The sequence below is a fragment of the Pseudorca crassidens genome, chromosome 17, assembly GCF_039906515.1.
Source record: "Pseudorca crassidens isolate mPseCra1 chromosome 17, mPseCra1.hap1, whole genome shotgun sequence".
Taxonomy (NCBI): domain Eukaryota; kingdom Metazoa; phylum Chordata; class Mammalia; order Artiodactyla; family Delphinidae; genus Pseudorca; species Pseudorca crassidens.
In genome coordinates, this window is record NC_090312.1 from 76,018,172 (window position 1) to 76,035,196 (window position 17,025).

Here is a 17,025-nt window from a genome sequence, read left to right on the forward strand (position 1 = left end):
AAGCACTCAAAAAGTATCTTCTTCTTTTTTTTTTTTAATACCATACATAATTTTGTACTTAATTCTTTTTACGTATACTGTACATAATTCTCTATCCTTTTCAGCCAGCCTTGCAGTGGGTCCACTTCCGAATATGTATTCTTTAACGACTGCATAACATTAAAAGTTATAAGCTCAAACTCACTTAAAAAACTGTGACTTTGCTTTAGCAAGGAGTAAAAACTTTGCAAAGAAACATAGAATTAAAGATGATACAAATAGATATAGAGATATACCATGTTCTTGGATTGGAAGTAGTAACATTGTGAAAATGACTATACTACCCAAAGCAATCTACAGATTCAATGCAATCCCTATCAAATACCAATGGCATTTTTCACAGAACTAGAACAAAAAATTTCACAATTTGTATGGAAACACAAAAGACCCCGAATAGCCAAAGCAATCTTGAGAACGAAAAACGGAGCTGGAAGTAATCGAGACAGTATGGTACTGGCACAAAAACAGAAATAGAGATCAATGGAACAGGATAGAAAGCCCAGAGATAAACCCACCCACATATGGTCACCTTATCTTTGATAAAGGAGGCAAGAATATACAGTGGAGAAAAGACAGCCTCTTCAATAAGTGGTGCTGGGAAAACTGGACAGCTACATATAAAAGAATGAAATTAGAACACTCCCTAACACCATACACAAAAATAAACTCAAAATAGATTAAAGACCTAAATGTAAGGTCAGACACTATCAAACTCTCAGAGGAAAACATAGGCAGAACACTCTATGACATAAATCACAGCAAGATCCTTTGTGACCCACCTCCTAGAGAAATGGAAATAAAAACAAACATAAACAAGTGGGACCTAATGAAACTTCAAAGCTTTTGCACAGCAAAGGAAACCATAAACAAGATGAAAAGACAACCCTCAGAGTGGGAGAAAATATTTGCAAATGAAGCAACTGACAAAGGATTAATCTCCAAAATTTACAGGTAGCTCATGCAGCTCAATATCAAAAAAACAAACAACCCAATCCAAAAATGGGCAGAAGACCTAAATAGACATTTCTCCAAAGAAGATATACAGACTGCCAACAAACACATGAAAGAATGCTCAACATCATTCATCATTAGAGAAATGCAAATCAAAACTACAATGAGATATCATCTCACAGTGATCAGAATGGCCATCATCAAAAAATCTACAAACAATAAATGCTGGGGAGGGCATGGAGAAAAGGGAACCCTCCTGCACTGTTGGTGGGAATGTAAATTGATACAGCCACTATGGAGAACAGTATGGAGGTTGCTTAAAAAACTAAAAATAGAACTGCCATACAACCCAGCAATCCCACTATTGGGCATATACCCTGAGAAAACCACAGTTCAAAAAGAGTCATGTACCACAATGTTCATTGCAGCTGTATTTACAATAGCCAGGACACGGAAGCAACCTAAGTGTCCATCGACAGACGCATGGATAAAGAAGATGTGGCACATATATACACTGGAATATTACTCAACCATAAAAAGAAATGAAATTGAGTTATTTGTAGTGAGGTGGATGGACCTAGAGTCTGTCATACAGAGTGAAGTCAGAAAGAGAAAAACAAATACGTATGCTAACACATATATATCGAATCTTAAAAAAAAAAAAAAGGTCATGAAGAACTTAGGGGCAAGATGGAAATAAAGACACAGACCTACTAGAGAATGGACTTGAGGATACGGGGAGGGAGAAGGGTAAGCTGGGACAAAGTGAGAGAGTGGCATGGACATATATACACTACCAAATGTAAAATAGATGGCTAGTGGGAAGCAGCCGCACAGCACAGAAAGATCAGCTCGTTGCTTTGTGTCCACCTAGAGGGGTGGGATAGGGAGGGTGGGAGGGAGGGAGACGCAAGAGGGAAGAGATATGGGGACATATGTATATGTATAACTGATTCACTTTGTTATAAAGCAGAAACTAACACACCATTGTAAAGCAATTATACTCCAATAAAGATGTTTAAAAAAAAAAAGGGACTTCCCTGGTGGCACAGTGGTTAAGAATCCGCCTGCCAATGCAAGGGACACGGGTCCAAGCCCTGGTCCAGGAAGAGCCCACATGCCACGGGGCAACTAAGCCCGTGCACCACAACTACTGAGCCTGCGCTCTAGAGCCCACGTGCTGCAACTACTGAAGCCCAGGCGCCTAGAGCCTGTGCTCTGCAACAAGAGAAGCCACTGCAATGAGAAGCCCACGTACCGCAACGAAGAGTAGCCCCCGCTTGCCGCAACAAGCCCAACGCGGCCAAAAATAAATAAATGTAAAAAAAAAAAAAAAAAGAATTACTGAGGGTAAACGTGGATATCCTGGCTGTCATCACAAATTCTAAAACTCTGATGATTGCAGTCTTCATATAAATTCTTTTCAGAAAATAAGTTTTTGCAAAAAGAGTGTATAACACATACATATAATTCTTTAATTTGTAATGTGGGTTAAAAATAAAAAGGATAGGAGGTTTAAAAAAAAAAAAAAAGTAAATGGCTTGGGTCCAGAAGGGCTCTAGAGCCGAAGTTTGGGGAGTGGGGTCGCTCCGCCACAGACTCACCGGGCCTGGGACGCCTGGACACGGGCCACCGCGTTGGGGAGGGTCCCGGGACCACGACATGTGGCGCTTTCTGTGGGGATTTCGCGGGAGACGAACATGGGAAATATACGGTCCAGCTCCGGCGCCCCTTCCATCCGCGGACCTCCCTCGCACTTGGCTGGATACCGGAAGTGGAGACAGTTCTCACGTCTACAGCCCGGCAAAGCTCGCGAGACGCTCGGAAAGACTGAGCATGCGTGGACCGTGCGTGCGCCGTGCCCGCCTCCCAACGTCGCGTCGGGGAGAAGGCGGAGGTTGCGGGAGTGTTCCCGCGCCGGCTTTCCGGGGTAGTCTGCGGCTTTGGGCTTTGAATCCCAGCTAATAAAAGTGACTCGAATCCGGGGCAAAGGGTGTTATGTGCCGTGTAAGGTTGACTTGATTAGCCTCAGTGCTGGGACAACATTCTGGCCCCCCTCACGTGTCACTTCCTAGTTCTCCCGGGAGCATCTCACATGGTAGAAATGAAGAACTTAGCAGAGTTGAAGAAGGCAGAGAGAAGTCAACATCATACCCATGACTGCACATCGCTTTTCCTGTGCCTGTTCCAGGTAAGGAGGTGCCTGAACCCCATATGATTTTGTGGGGTCTGTCCGGGTGGCATAGGCCCCGGACTGTCTTGGAAGTTGATGGTTGTGTGCCCTCAACGGTGGTGCAGCAGCAACAGTCTTGGACCTGAAGAGGCCTGTGGGGCAGGAACAAAGGATGGCTCAGCAGTGACCTTCATAGACCATCTGCCAGGAGCAGGTAGGTCAGCAGTTGCCACATTGGAAACAAATGTGGACAGATGACGGCTGCCAGATGTCTCCCCTCTATCCAGTTCCGTGGCATCATTTAAATCCCCCAGAGATATGATGGAACCAGAGGGAAAAGGAGAAGTCCAAATCGGTTGAAATTAGGTTTTAACAAACCCCAACAGATTAGCACACAAAATTAAAATTTAGTTTTATCTATAGAAAAATGAGTTGACATTTATTCCTCACCTAAGTTTGTGAACTGTTATATTATGATATTATTATTGTTGTGTATATATATCATATGTTATATAGATTATGTATAATATATCTTCCCCCAAAAGTACCCAGTGAGAGTGGACTTGAAAATCTACTCAGTATTTACAGTAACCCAACTCCTCTTTAAAACACCTAATAGGTTACATTATTACATCTAGTCCCAGATGTGGCCATGAGTTTCTAGCTCCACTGAAGAAAGGTAAATTAAACTCACCCTGGAAGACTAAACTGCACAGACACTTAGAATTTTTCCTGACTTGATGGAAGGGAGAACAATACTTTGTTTTAAATCAAGTTTGAATATGGCTTGGATTTATTTAACTAGAAATCCGTCTCTGCTTACTACTGATATTTAACTATGTTCATGTTGCTGCCTTAGTTTAAGCATCCAGCAGGTTGCCTCTAACATCCATCCTTTTCTCCTTGTCTACCTGCTTTTTACTATGCTGGCAAAGCAGATCAGACTCAAGAAATTAGTGAAGTTTGTCTTCAAGTCCTCCCAATAGCACATCTCCCAGCACCCTGGTACCCACTCCCCACACCCCGGTGTAACTTGAGGAATCTAATATGGGCTAAGGTGTTAGAACACTCTGCCAAGGTGACATGCACGCAGCGTCCCCTGTGCCTAGTGCCTTAATCATAAGGGTGGAAATGTCAAGTGCACCAAAAGAATGCAGGGAGTCGCCGAAGCTCAGTGGAGACAACAGACCTAAACAGGAGGTCCAAATACATCACTTCTAATCTGACACAACCATCAACTAGCTGGAAAACTTGAAGCAAGCCACTTAATCTTTCCAGGCCTCAGTTTCCTCATTTGTGAAGACCTAGATAAACTCTAAGATTTTTTCCAGTGAAAACACTGGATGATTCTGATTTCATCTGTCTACACATGTGTATGTATGTGAGTAAATTACAGTCACTTACTTTAAAAATATCCTGTGCCATTTCTAAGATTTGTCTTATGAAATATCTTATAAAGCCACAATAGTAAAGAGTTTGCTGCTAGTGCAGAAACAGGTAAGCAGAACAGAACAGAAAGCACAGAAATAGACTCAAAGATATAAGCTAAAAGCTAAACATTGTTTAATCACTGCACATGTGCCAGATACTGCACGTTGCTTATTATCATTATTCAACTTATCACTTAGTCCATGCAACATGATGATTGATGTAAGAGGGTGACTTATTGAGAAAGTCGTGGGTGTCTTGTTATTTGTTTCCTTACCTTGTTATACACTCCTTGGAACAAAATCTGAAGGTTTTTTTCACCCTTTTTCCATCAGAAAAGTTAGCAGGACCTGTGTTGCCAAATCCTACCCAGAGGTTATAAACCAGTGACCCACGGTGCAAATCTGGCTTTCAAATGTAAAACCCATAGTGTGATTTTTTTAAAATATGTTAGTTGCCAATATTTTAAAATAGGGATGTTTCACTTTTTTTAAAAAATCCAAATTTTCATCCTCTCTTGAAAAATCAGAAGATTATGCAACACTGAACATTTATTTCCAAACAAGATCAGCAACACAGGAGTAGCAGCTGCCCCTTTAGGCTGAGCACGTGCTTGCAGTTCACCACAGAAACTCCCCACTCTCTGCTCACCTCCATGTTCCCACCTAACTGGCCCCTGAGGGCATTTCATTTTGCACTTTCTGATCTCCTTACCTCCAGCAGTAAGTTACCAGCTTCTGTGGTTTAGGCTTTGAAGGGAAGCAACATGGATCTCCTCAGACTGGAGGGTATAGAAACATTTGTGCACTAGGGGTCAGACAGGAAGGCGTGGCAACCCACCCTGGGCGGTCGTTAGGTGCAGAACACTGGAGCCTGGAGACTGCAGCTTCCACGGGGCCATGAGACCCAGACAGCTTTGGGGGAGCGCATCCAAAATACCAGAACTTCCTGAGGGGATCAGGGAAGGACTCAGTACTAAGCCTGAGGAACTGACAAGCCTTGGCAGTGTCTGGGGTTGGTGCCCTCCTCAGAAGCTGCTCGTACTAGAGGAACCAGACGGGCCCAGGCAAGTGGGATGGCAAGCCATACCCATCCACGTGAAGACAGAGTGATCAATGATCAATACCTAAAGGCAGTGCCCTGGGCTGTGGAGAAAATGGCATGTTCTCCAAGAGACTCCTTCCCAAGGCCTTTTGGAGCACTGAGGGCTTCTTTACCCTCCTGCAGAACTGGAGAGTGCCCACGAGAGCAACTCATCCTGAACCTCCCCTGGCGTTTAGTGAGTGGGCAGGGGTGGGGCTGGGGGAAGGGCTGGCGTCCCTATTTTCAACAAGCTTCCCTGGAGATTGTGCCACTCGGACTGGTTTGGGATCCCTTGGACTAGCCGTTTGTTCACTAAAGTCCCCTACAGCTCAAAAATTCCATGATCCAGAGAGCTCTTTTGCATAAAAAGGTGTCCATGGATGGGGAAAGGATAAAGGGTGAGAAGACTAGTGCAGAGCACATGGACTGATGGGAAATTGATAACCATGAGGTTCCCTACCAGGGTACAGGTCCAACCTAGGAATTCTGTTGTAATTTGCCGATATATCAGTGCTATCATCAAAATAATTCACAAAATGGTCTGTACCTCATAAGCAGTGCAATGTCACTAGCGGTAGAGGACATTTGCCATTAGGCCGCCAGGTACAAGCAGGTGTTTCCCCATCCTGGTGGCACCTGATTTCTTTTTAAGGCCTTACCTTTCGCCCAGTGGCTGTAGCCTCAGGACACAGACTAGGCTGCTTCAACGAGAACTTGTTTAAGGTTGAAGGAGGCTTATTTCTGTCTTATAACATTTAAATTATTTCTTGTATAACATGGAAGTTATATGACATAGAAGTTATTTCTTATATAACACATAAGTTATTTTTCACTTATAACATTCGAGATGGTGGGTCCAGGCCTGAGTGGTGGCTCAATGGTTTTGAGCACACAAGCTCCTTCCATGTTTTGGCTTTGCCATCCCAAGGGTATGGCCCTTGTCCACAAGGTCAAAGATGACTTTCCACAATCTTTACATTCAGCTATAAAAAGAAGGAATCAGAAAAAGGGAACATGAGTACCTTCCTTTCCTTTTAAGGGTACAGCCCAGAAGTTGCACAAACCATTTCTGCTCATATGATCTCATTGACTAGAATTAGGATACATACTTTTGTATGAGAGAGGCTGGGAAAAATGCAGTCTTTAGCCCGGCTAAAATTTTATTACTAAAAAAGAAGAGGAAAGCAGACAATGGGGAAACAGTTACAGTCTCTGCCACAAAAGGAAAATCCCCGGTTCCTACCCTCCATTAAGAAATTCAAAGGGCCCCATTCTTCATTTACCAGCATCAAAGCAGCCAGGAGTTGGGCACGTAACTAAGAATGGCCAATTGAATGATCTCTCTCAGGGTTTTGAATCTTGAGTTAGTGAGGCAAGGATAGAAAGTTAATTGGGGGCCATATATTGTAGTGGCTGTGTGCTGACCCAAGTTACTGCTAGGAGAATGTTGCCATACTTTTTCCTAAATCCTGGGGCTCTGTGTGCCCCTCACTGTCCCCAAACCTGGCCTCGAAGCCTTCTGTTGATTCTACAGCATCCTTCTCCATACCTACCATATGCTAATACCTTTCCAGTAAATTTCCTTTTGCTTTAGTTGGCTAGATTCCATTTCCATTGCTTTCAGTGTAGAACCTTGAAGACAGAGGGTTAGCCTCAGCGTAGGGAAATGAAAAATCTCAAGCTCAAGAGGTTGGATAACCCCTGACGTGTGCTCTCAGAACCCCACACAGTGGAGCCTACGGGTCATGTCATTATGCACCCTGTTTTCAGAGACCTGGGGCCTGGTCTACAATCCATCATTCCCATTGTACTCCCCATCTGTATTAGTTACCTAGTGCTACATAACAAATAACCCCAGAGTTGCACAGTCTAAATCAACAAACATTTATTATCTTGTAGTTTCTGTGAGTCAGAAATCTGAGTGTCACGTGGCTGAGTGCCTCTGGCTCAAGGTTGCTCATGAGGGGACAATCAAGCTACCAGCCAGGGCTGTGGTCTCATCTGGAAGCCCAGCTGGTGGAGAGAAATGTGCTTCCAGGTTCATTCGTGTCGATGTCTGCAAGCCTCAGTCCCTCCTCCTGTGGGACCTTCCACAGGGCTGCCCACAGCATGGCAGCTGGTCACCCGCAGCTGAGGGATCGAAGAGAGAGCAAGAAAGAGCACGCAGAATGAAAGTCACAGTCCTTTACTGTCCAGTCTCAGAAGTGGCATCCCACTATTCCTGCCGCACCCTGTTCGTTAGAAGTGCATCACTAAATCTAGCCCACACTCAGGAGGAGAGGATTACACGGGGCATGAACACAGGAAGGCGGAGATCACTGGGGCCACCTGTCTGCCTGCTGCACCAAACCATCATTCGCTCCATATAAATAAATCATAACCGGGGGCTGAAAGTATGATTCTTTTTTTTTTTTCATGAAATGGCCTAAAAATGTTTAAGTGACTATTTTGCTTTCAGAATATCAGGCAGCAGTTGTCAGGCAGAACCCACCACTGCCAATTTTTTTTTTTAGTGTACTATAATTTAGGGTGCACTGCCACAAATGCTATTTTATATGACATCCCCAAGGATATTTTTAAAAAGACAGTTATATCAATTTCTTGAATTTTATTATTATTATTATTAACAATAATAACAACCAAAGGAGCAAAAAGAGGTAATGTGTCTCTTTCTCCATTTATCCTATTTCTGTCCTCTATTATGATCTCCTTGGCTGCCATAGTAGCTTTCAAAAAGCTAGTTCAGTTACTGAAGTACTGCCCATTAAATTAGAAATGATGGGTTTGCCAAAGAAAGCAGCTATTATTTCAGAATAAAAAGCATAGGCAAAGGTACTGCCCACTCTCAACGAATTTCCAGAAGTCTTAACACCTTTTCAAAGCCATTGTGAACAACAGAACTAAGTTGATGCTTTTGAAATCTAACGAATTGTTAAAGGCACAAAAGTGAAGACACCTGTAAATAGCTAGATTTTCTCAATTATCTAATAAAAGAGCTTATGTGCAAACAAAGTCATGTTTAAGCATCTTTTTGCCAATTGTTCAAGCCCTGGAGTCCTCGTGACTTTCCATAGCTTTCGACTAAACAGCAAGATGAGGTCTGGGCACACACCCTGGGAGTCTACCTCTTGGGGTGGCCAGAAGCAGTGGGAGGTGACGCAGGGTCCAGAAAATGTTTGCAAAATTTTATTTCAATGCGTAAAAGAAAAGGAAGGGGAACGTTTATTGGCACGATGCTCAGACTTCCCTTTGACAAACACGTTATCTCATTTAATGTGAGCTTAAATGTCACTTTTCTCAAGGAAAACACCCCTCACCACCCTCTCTGAAGGATCTCCAACACCCCTTTCCCCTTGTTCTCTGCCACACACCCTATTCATTTCCTTCATAGCACTTACTTTAGTTTTATATATGCATTTCTTTGTTTCCTTGCACGTGTACTACACTAAATGGTTAGCTCCACTCACACCACAAGGCAATGCAGCAGAGAAGCTAAGCCCACGCACGGGCCCTGAGACCAGGCTGCCTGGGTTCTGTCCTGGACATGTTCATCACCAGCTGTGTGCCCTCCACAAGTTTCTTAAACTCTTTGGGCTTTACTCTTGCCGTTTGTAAAATGGAAGTAAAAGTAGCCCCCTTTGCTGTGAGGATTTAAGTAAACTAATGTAATCATCACTGGAAGATCACGTGCCACTTAGCGGAAACTGTTAAGGTTTGAGTTATCATTGAATGCCTCCCTTGGGGCTCAGTAAGTATACATGAATAAATCCATTTCTCACAATAGTTCTACCAAATAGACGTCATTGTCTCTAGGTCCGCAGATGAGTAGACTTACTGACCGAACCTCAGAAGTCAGCCAGGTTCACATACTAGTTAGTAGTCATGGGACATGTCTGTGAAACGCCAAGCAATCTACATTTCCCAGCCCAAATTACCTAGTTTTGTGTTACCCTTCATGTTAGTTTTATTTTCATTGTTTCCTAGCTTTCAGTGAAGGTTCCCAGCCTTACATTAACTGTATTAGGCCGTATTTACAGGAAAATCACTCGCTTATGCTTGAGCCCTAGTGTAAAACCGGATGGGTGGTGCCCCTGCTGGAGGCCAGCAAGGGTCCCCCAGGGAAGGGATGCAGGAGACGAGAGTCGGAGTTTCAGGATCCAGGCACCCTTCCCCCAGGTTAAGGTTCTTCTAACTCCAAGGCGAGTTTGGAGGAGCTGGGCCTTTTTTTATTGAGGACTCGGCAGTTTGCTTTCAATATTTTTGCTAATTTTCCCAAGAATCCTACTAATAGGTACAATTATTCTCATTTTACAGGAGAGACACTGTGGAGAGGTTGCGTAACTGCCCAGTCCCTGTGCATCGCAGCCGCGGAGCAGGAGTGCGGCTGAACTGATGGCGAATGCGCTCTGGGGGCAGAGCCCCGCAGCTCTGAATCCTGGCCCACCCTCATCCCAGCTGAGGCAAGGTATTTACTGTCTCTGAGTTTAGCTTTCTAATTTGGAAATGGGAAGTGATAATAACTATCTCATCGGCTTGTTGTATAATTTAAACAAAGTCTATGTATGGAGAGTGCCTTGCGTACTCCCTGGCGCACAGTGTGCTGGATGTAGGGGGTACCAGGTGAGGCTGTGGATAGTGTCGGCATTTCCACCGTCAATGCAGTGATTCTTCACGCATAAGATGAGTTGCCCAGACGGACAAGAGGAAGGTGGGAGAGAGGCCGTTCTTACAGAAGGTATGGCCTGGGAAGGCATGGAACGGATGTGCTTGAGCAGCATGGCTGAAGGAGAGGGGGCGGGAAAGATTGGGATGCTCTGAACAAAGAGTTTTAAGTGCAAGAGAGACACAGGCAGATTTGCATTTTTAAATGTTGCATCGAGCTGCAAGGGTTGAATCAGAGGAGACAATAGAGGCATAAGGAAGACCAGGACCCAGTCCACGGTGAACATCTGCATTGCGGCTGGGCTTGCAGACAAACAGCAAGATGGGATGCAGCTTCCAGCCCGGGCTGGGGGGCAGACCTGACAGCATTTGACTGTAGTCTGAGTGGGCTGGAGAGAGAGGAGGCGGGAGCCTGTGTGTCCAGCGAGGCGACCGAGCAGATGGACCAGCCACGAACAGACCTCCAGACCAGACCGCCAGAAGGAAGACCAAGTGTTAGTGGTGCGGCAGAAAATGAAGAAATTTATCAACAAACGTAAAGCGCTTAGAGGGCAGATAGCAGACGGCTGAGTCCTATAGGATGAAAGATCAAACCCCGGGTAGACAGTCATCTTCCTGTGCTTGTGCGCAAACAGCCTGACTCCGCACCATTTCCTCAGCAGGGCTCCCGTCCCCTCGTACCTGGGCACGGTGCCTGGACCCCCGCAGCATGGGTGGGAGTTAGGTTCTCAAATAGGTGCTTTTTCTTCATTTGAGCATCACATGAGCTAGCTGGCTTGTGTTCAGGGCCATGACATGAGAACCATGTGTATGTTTAAACACTAAACTAAAAGTCAGCGTGAAAAAGCACTCACCCTCCAAGAGCTACCGGGACGTGAGATGCGTGTCACTCCCCCTCAGGACACACCTCTGTTGAGTTGAAACCAGACAGACCTGTTTAGTCAACTCAAGTTGTTATTTCCCTCCCCTGTTTCTCCCCATTTTAATTTGCTGAGTGAGAATAGTTGGACTCACATAAGTTAAACATATGATGTGAGTCCTCTATAGAGGTTCAGTTGGTCTTTAATAAACTAGTTAGTACGTGATTAAACCTTCTAAGTTTCATGTGCTTCCCCAGATTCGCCCCAACCGGAAGGTCGTGCTGTGTGGGAACCCAGAAAATGGAGTCCTACCAGCCAGTGGTCTTTGAACTTCCTTGTTTTCCTATTCCTTGCAGGAATTTTGAAAGTTTATATGCCCCTTGCATATTTTTTAAGTTGATATCAAAATTTGTTCATTATCAGTTTAAGTAGTTGCAAAATGTATAGTTTCCAGCGTAGTGTAAATAATGATTTTTTAAAAGAAAAAAAAAGAAAATTAAAATAAAACTATGAGATCTCCCTTTCAAATATAGCCAGTGGAACGTAATACTGTATGATTTGGATACCCTTCCTTATCCATCTGCAAAATGGACACTAACAAGCTCTTCTTTAACAGTGAAATTTCTTATATTATTCCTTTCCTCCTCATATACTTATTGCCATTCCACTGCATTTACAGAATTCTATCCTAATGTAATATATTTTATCTGTAATGATTTTTTATTATTTTATCATAGTATTCTACTAAAAAACTGTATGTATACTGAAATTAAACTTTATCATTTTCTGTGACTACATAGTTCTAAGTGTTAAAGATATTTTTCTTTCAGAATGTTATCAATGTAAATATCACCATTGATTACAGTTGATCAAAACAACGTAAAATACATTAAATAGGTGGATTAAATGTCATTAAATATTACAAGCTCCTATCCGTTTCCTGTTGCTGCCATAACGAATGACCATAACTGTAGCAGCTTAAAGCATCACATCTGTTTTCTCACTGTGGGTCAGGAGTCCAGGTATAGTGGGGCTGGGCCAGTTCCTCTGTTCAGACTCTCAAGGACTTGGCAGGGCTGTGTTCCCTTCTGGAGGCTCTAGCGGAGAATCCGTTTCCAGGGTCATTCAGGTTGTTGGCAGAATTCGGGTCCAGGCAGCTGTAGAGCTGAACTCCTATTTCCTTGCTGGCTGTCAGCTGGGAATCACTCTTAGCTCCTACAGGCTTCTCTCTGGTCCTTGCAGGGAGCCCCCTACATCTCGAACTAGCCACTGTGCAATGTGTCGTTCTCACCCTCCACATCTCTTCTGCTTCCCTTCTTCTGCTGCGTCTCTCTGACTGAGGCTTCTGCCTTCTGCTGCTGCTTCTAAGGGTTTATGTGATTATTGGGTCTACCAGGTAATCCAGGACAATCTCCCTATTTCAAGGTCAACTTATTAGTAAATTTAATTCTGCAAAGTCTCTTCAGAGCAATACCTGGATTCGTGCTTGTTGATTAACCAGGGGTCAGGGACCTTGGGGGGACATCTCAAGAATGCTGCCTATCACAGTGACTTCTCATCAAAAAAACATCTAGTGAGATACATGAGGCCATTTTATTTTTTCAAAGAAATCATGTGTTTGTGGATGGATATTACTCACAGGACGAGATAGGATGAGATATGTTCAACATAAAGTATATTTCTATGTTTCATCTTCAGATACGCAAGTGTTGAGAAATTTTGTCCACATAAATAAGCAAGTGGGAACAGAAGTTTTGTTACAGAGATGTCAGATGTCTTTAAACCCCTCCTAAATTATCCTCCAAAAATATCACGAAGTAATATATCTTCAGAAATCTTTTTTTTTTAAACGATCCGTCAACTAAAAAGCCACTGAAAGTCCCCTTTAATTCTGTAGAAAGCAAAGAATTAAAAGCCATCTGACTTGCAGTAGGGTTCTTTACCCAATCATCCTTATTCTCAATTTCTGGGACTTACACCAAAAAGTATTTACAAGACTTATTGAGTGACTTTACCATGCTTATTACTCTTTCACTTATGAAGATAATGGAAATAATGTTTTTGACACAAACAAGCTTGGGGGGAAAAGAAATGTTTTGTTCCCCAGCTGTGTCATACTATGTAAACAATATTTTTAAATTAAGTACTCAAATTCCAGAGGTTAGAATGGTCCCCCCAAATAACCAAAAACCTACCTCAACAGAACAAAGGGCAAGGCTGCTTTTATTACATAATGAGTACCAAGAAAAGATTCAGAAGTGGCTTAATCACAAAATCTATGTTAACCTACAGTAAGAAACATTTTTTCTCAGACTGTCAACAATAACAGTAATAGACTTTTCAACCCCCTCGCCCCAAATTAAAATGAATATCTCGACCAACAGGCTAATACACAATTTCAAAGGCAATGTAAGCTCAATAAAGAATAACAGAACAAAACAGAAATAGACTGTTAGGAATTGCATGGGATCTGTTATACAGCCCAGCCTCTTCACTGCATCCTGAGAGGTCACACAGCACCAAAGCCAGAATTCTTCCCTTAGCTCACCTTACAAATTAACTTTCACTATCTCAAAAATATCCCTGTGCCATTTATCAATTTATTGCCTGCTTCATCTGCAAGATCACCCTTCATTGCCTGCTCAGCAAAAATTGTTCTGGATCCTTTAGTTTTTCTCGGCCAAGTGTCATGATATTAAGCTTTGCCAGTAGACGGCACTGGAGACATATTACAGGAGGGAGGGGCTTTCTTGCCCATTCAGGTGTGCTTTCTAGAACTCTCCTAAAGATGCCGTCTTTAGGTGGCGTCTCTGGCACTCAGCTCCCGCGATACCTGCAGCCTCTTCAGGACACAGTTCATGCAGCACTGCCAGCCCGGGCAGTACCAGCAGCCAGCAGCTCCCGTGGCATCCCTCTCCAGCAGCTTTTGTAACCTGCTGCTGTAGAGGACCTCCAGTGAGGTACCTCCCAATCAACAGATTCCCTGCTGTCCAGTAAGTTCCAGAGGGGGTGTTTCCAGCCACTTCTACCAGAAGTCACACCTCAGTGACTTCTCTGCCAGTCACTGAACTATATAGCGATTCCTTCTCCAACAAGGACTGGATCTCCAGCTGGGGGTCAGGGCGAGGTCCTCCTCCTTGGGTACCCGCACTCAGCCTCAGGAGCAGTGACTGTGGCTTAACAACCACTATTTCTGCGTCCTGTGACATTCTCTTTACTTCTTACCAGCCAATCTTTTGTAACTCCAATTCACTGTTATTTATATAATTATAAACAATAATTATATATAATTATAAATAACTATATTTACATAATTATAATTAATAATTCTTTACATTAAGATTTCCTTGTTCAAATTTCCATGTGGTTTCCCTCTTCTGCTGGGACCCTGATATAGCCCTGAAATCAGACACCTCCAAGAGAACTTCCCTCAGCTCAGCTAAAGACAGATATGTCTCTAAGTTTTACAGAGAAGGAAATTTTTTTGAAAATGTTATGAGTTTCTCTTTTTAACAGATCACATTATCTGAAACAAATTAATATTATTTTTAGCAAATTCCCTTATTATACATGATGAGTAATCCCTATCCATTTAACCTTTCCTCACGGGCTCTCATTGATTCATTCAGCGCTCTTCACTGGTCTTTCAGGATCTCCTAAATGTGAAGAGGGATTCTGTAATCTCACGACATGCTGTTGTGCACGTCTGTTATAATAGTTACATTTTCACAAGTGATGAAAAGTGAGAAACATGCTGATGCAAAGGTAAAATCATTTTAATAGGTAGAAAAGGCACTCTTTCTTTCATCTTTCTTTATTAAAAATGCAAGTGTGGAAAGCAGAGAGGGAAAGAAGAGAGACCACAAAATGTTAAGCAACCTAATCAAAAATAGAAAAGAAGCTGGTAATGAATGCCTAAATAATAAAATGACAACATGAGAGTGAGAATAAGGGCTCTATCGAGCTTTTAAATCTAAATTCAGACTTCATAAAAGATTTCTGGTTGCCCTTGGAATTCCCTGAAGGACCTTAAAATATATAACCCATCATTTGAATTAATCCTGCTTTTGCTGTTGTCTTCTGAAACAAGCCCAGAGAGTTCTTCAATACTTCAAGGTCATTTTCTGCAGCAAGGGCAATAGAATTCTGCAGCCAATGTAAGTCGATTCAGCAGCTGTAATAACAGGAAGCCATCTGCAGCCCTGCATTTAGTATGCAAATGAGAGAAAGCAAAGGTCTAGCATTCGATGTAAGATCTTAAATTTTATACCTCTCCCCTCCAGCTTTCTATCTGTTTACCTCTAGTAAGATCAGATTCATTCCTTCCTTCATTAAATAGTTACTGAGTATCTGGGGAAGAAAGACACGAACTTGAATGACAGGAGAAACCTGCTCAGGCCACTTTACATTTTCTTATTCCCTTGATCTACCAACGCCCTTTTGGATTTACTTGCCTCCCTAAAAATCCGGGACGAGTCAGTCATATATGAACTGGAGCTGAGTAGTAGCTGCTGCCCCTTTAAACCGGCCCTGTTTCCCCAACTGCCTTATCTCTTACACACACCTGCTCCACTCATTTACATTACTTACCTTACCCTGCAAGCATTCAGATTTACAAATGATGCCTTAGAATAACTGAGAGGATTTTCAAAGGAGGTAAATGGGAAAAGAAGATTCTAGAGTGTAGACAAACATGAGCAAGATTAGGGATTCTCTCCCCATTCCCACCTCATCCTAGAAGGAGGTGTTGCCTGGCTGAGAGGAGAAGTGAAGAACAATCTGCAGATCAGAGAGCAGCAGGGATGCAGCCCAACTTCATGGCCATATACCACTAACGAGGAGAAGCCCCCGGAGAGGAATGGTCAGCTGTGCGTCTACAGTCAGGAAGCACTGAGAACTTAACCAAAGCCTCTACATCCCAAGGATGGTGTAGAAGTAACACAAAGCTGCTGGAGATGCTGGGGCTAAAAGGAAAGGGACACAGCTGCTTGTCAGCAACCTGTAGTAACTAGGTCATACCCCAAATGGTGACTCAACTCTAGAGAAGGAAGGGAGCTCCAGGGACTGTGATTAGGTTTTCCACGAGCATGGTGTCAATGGAAGAGGGACATAGAGACAGAAATACGCTTGAGGTGTAGAAAAATATTTAAGTGACCACACTCACTCATCTGAGTTTGTGGACCATTACGAAAATTTCACAGAGGACCTAAAAATAACTAAGTATTCACTTTGAAGCCAGGAAGGGAAGTGGTTCTGAGGACAGGACATGGAAGCATGAGCTTTATGTATTTAGATCAGTGCAGTCAGGTCATTTTGGCTGTAGTACAAAGGTCAAGATGGGGCCTGTCAAGATCAAATATTGGAAAGGCAGCCAAGAGTGTGACCATGGAAGATATAAAAGAGAAAGGATTTTATCCTGCACGCAAGAGACGTAATTGAACAGGACCCAAGATGTTGAGCCAGTTGGAGTAGGTGGAGAGGAAATAAGTTCAGTTGTAGACGTGCTGACTTGGAGATGTCTCTGGGACATCCAAGTGGCAATATCCCCAGATATTAATGTTGGATACATTAATCTGGGACTTGGGAGAGAAATCTGGGTTGTCAATACATACGTGGACATCAGCAGCCCATAGATGGTAACAGAAGCAATGGGGGTAGGTGGAGTGTGTCAGGTAGAATAAGGTGGGAGAGGACCTTGAAGAAAACCTAATTATAGTGATGGTCAGAGAGAAAGGACTCTGCAAAGGAGACTGAGAAGGAGCTTCCAGAGGAGAGGAGGAAGTAAGGGAAAGCATCATCCTGGAAAACAAGGGAAAAGAGATTTTCAAG

General features: G+C 43.2%; 1 long non-coding RNA gene across 1 annotated transcript; it reads right to left on the reverse strand.

Annotated features, from left to right (window-relative positions):
* Positions 1-13,402: 13,402 nt before the first annotated feature.
* On the reverse strand, positions 13,403-16,808 carry LOC137209858 (uncharacterized). The gene is made up of 2 exons (XR_010936142.1): positions 15,496-16,808; positions 13,403-15,398 (listed from the first exon to the last, which is right to left on the reverse strand). It is a non-coding gene; the product is annotated as an uncharacterized lncRNA (long non-coding RNA).
* Between the last annotated feature and the right edge of the window lie 217 nt (positions 16,809-17,025).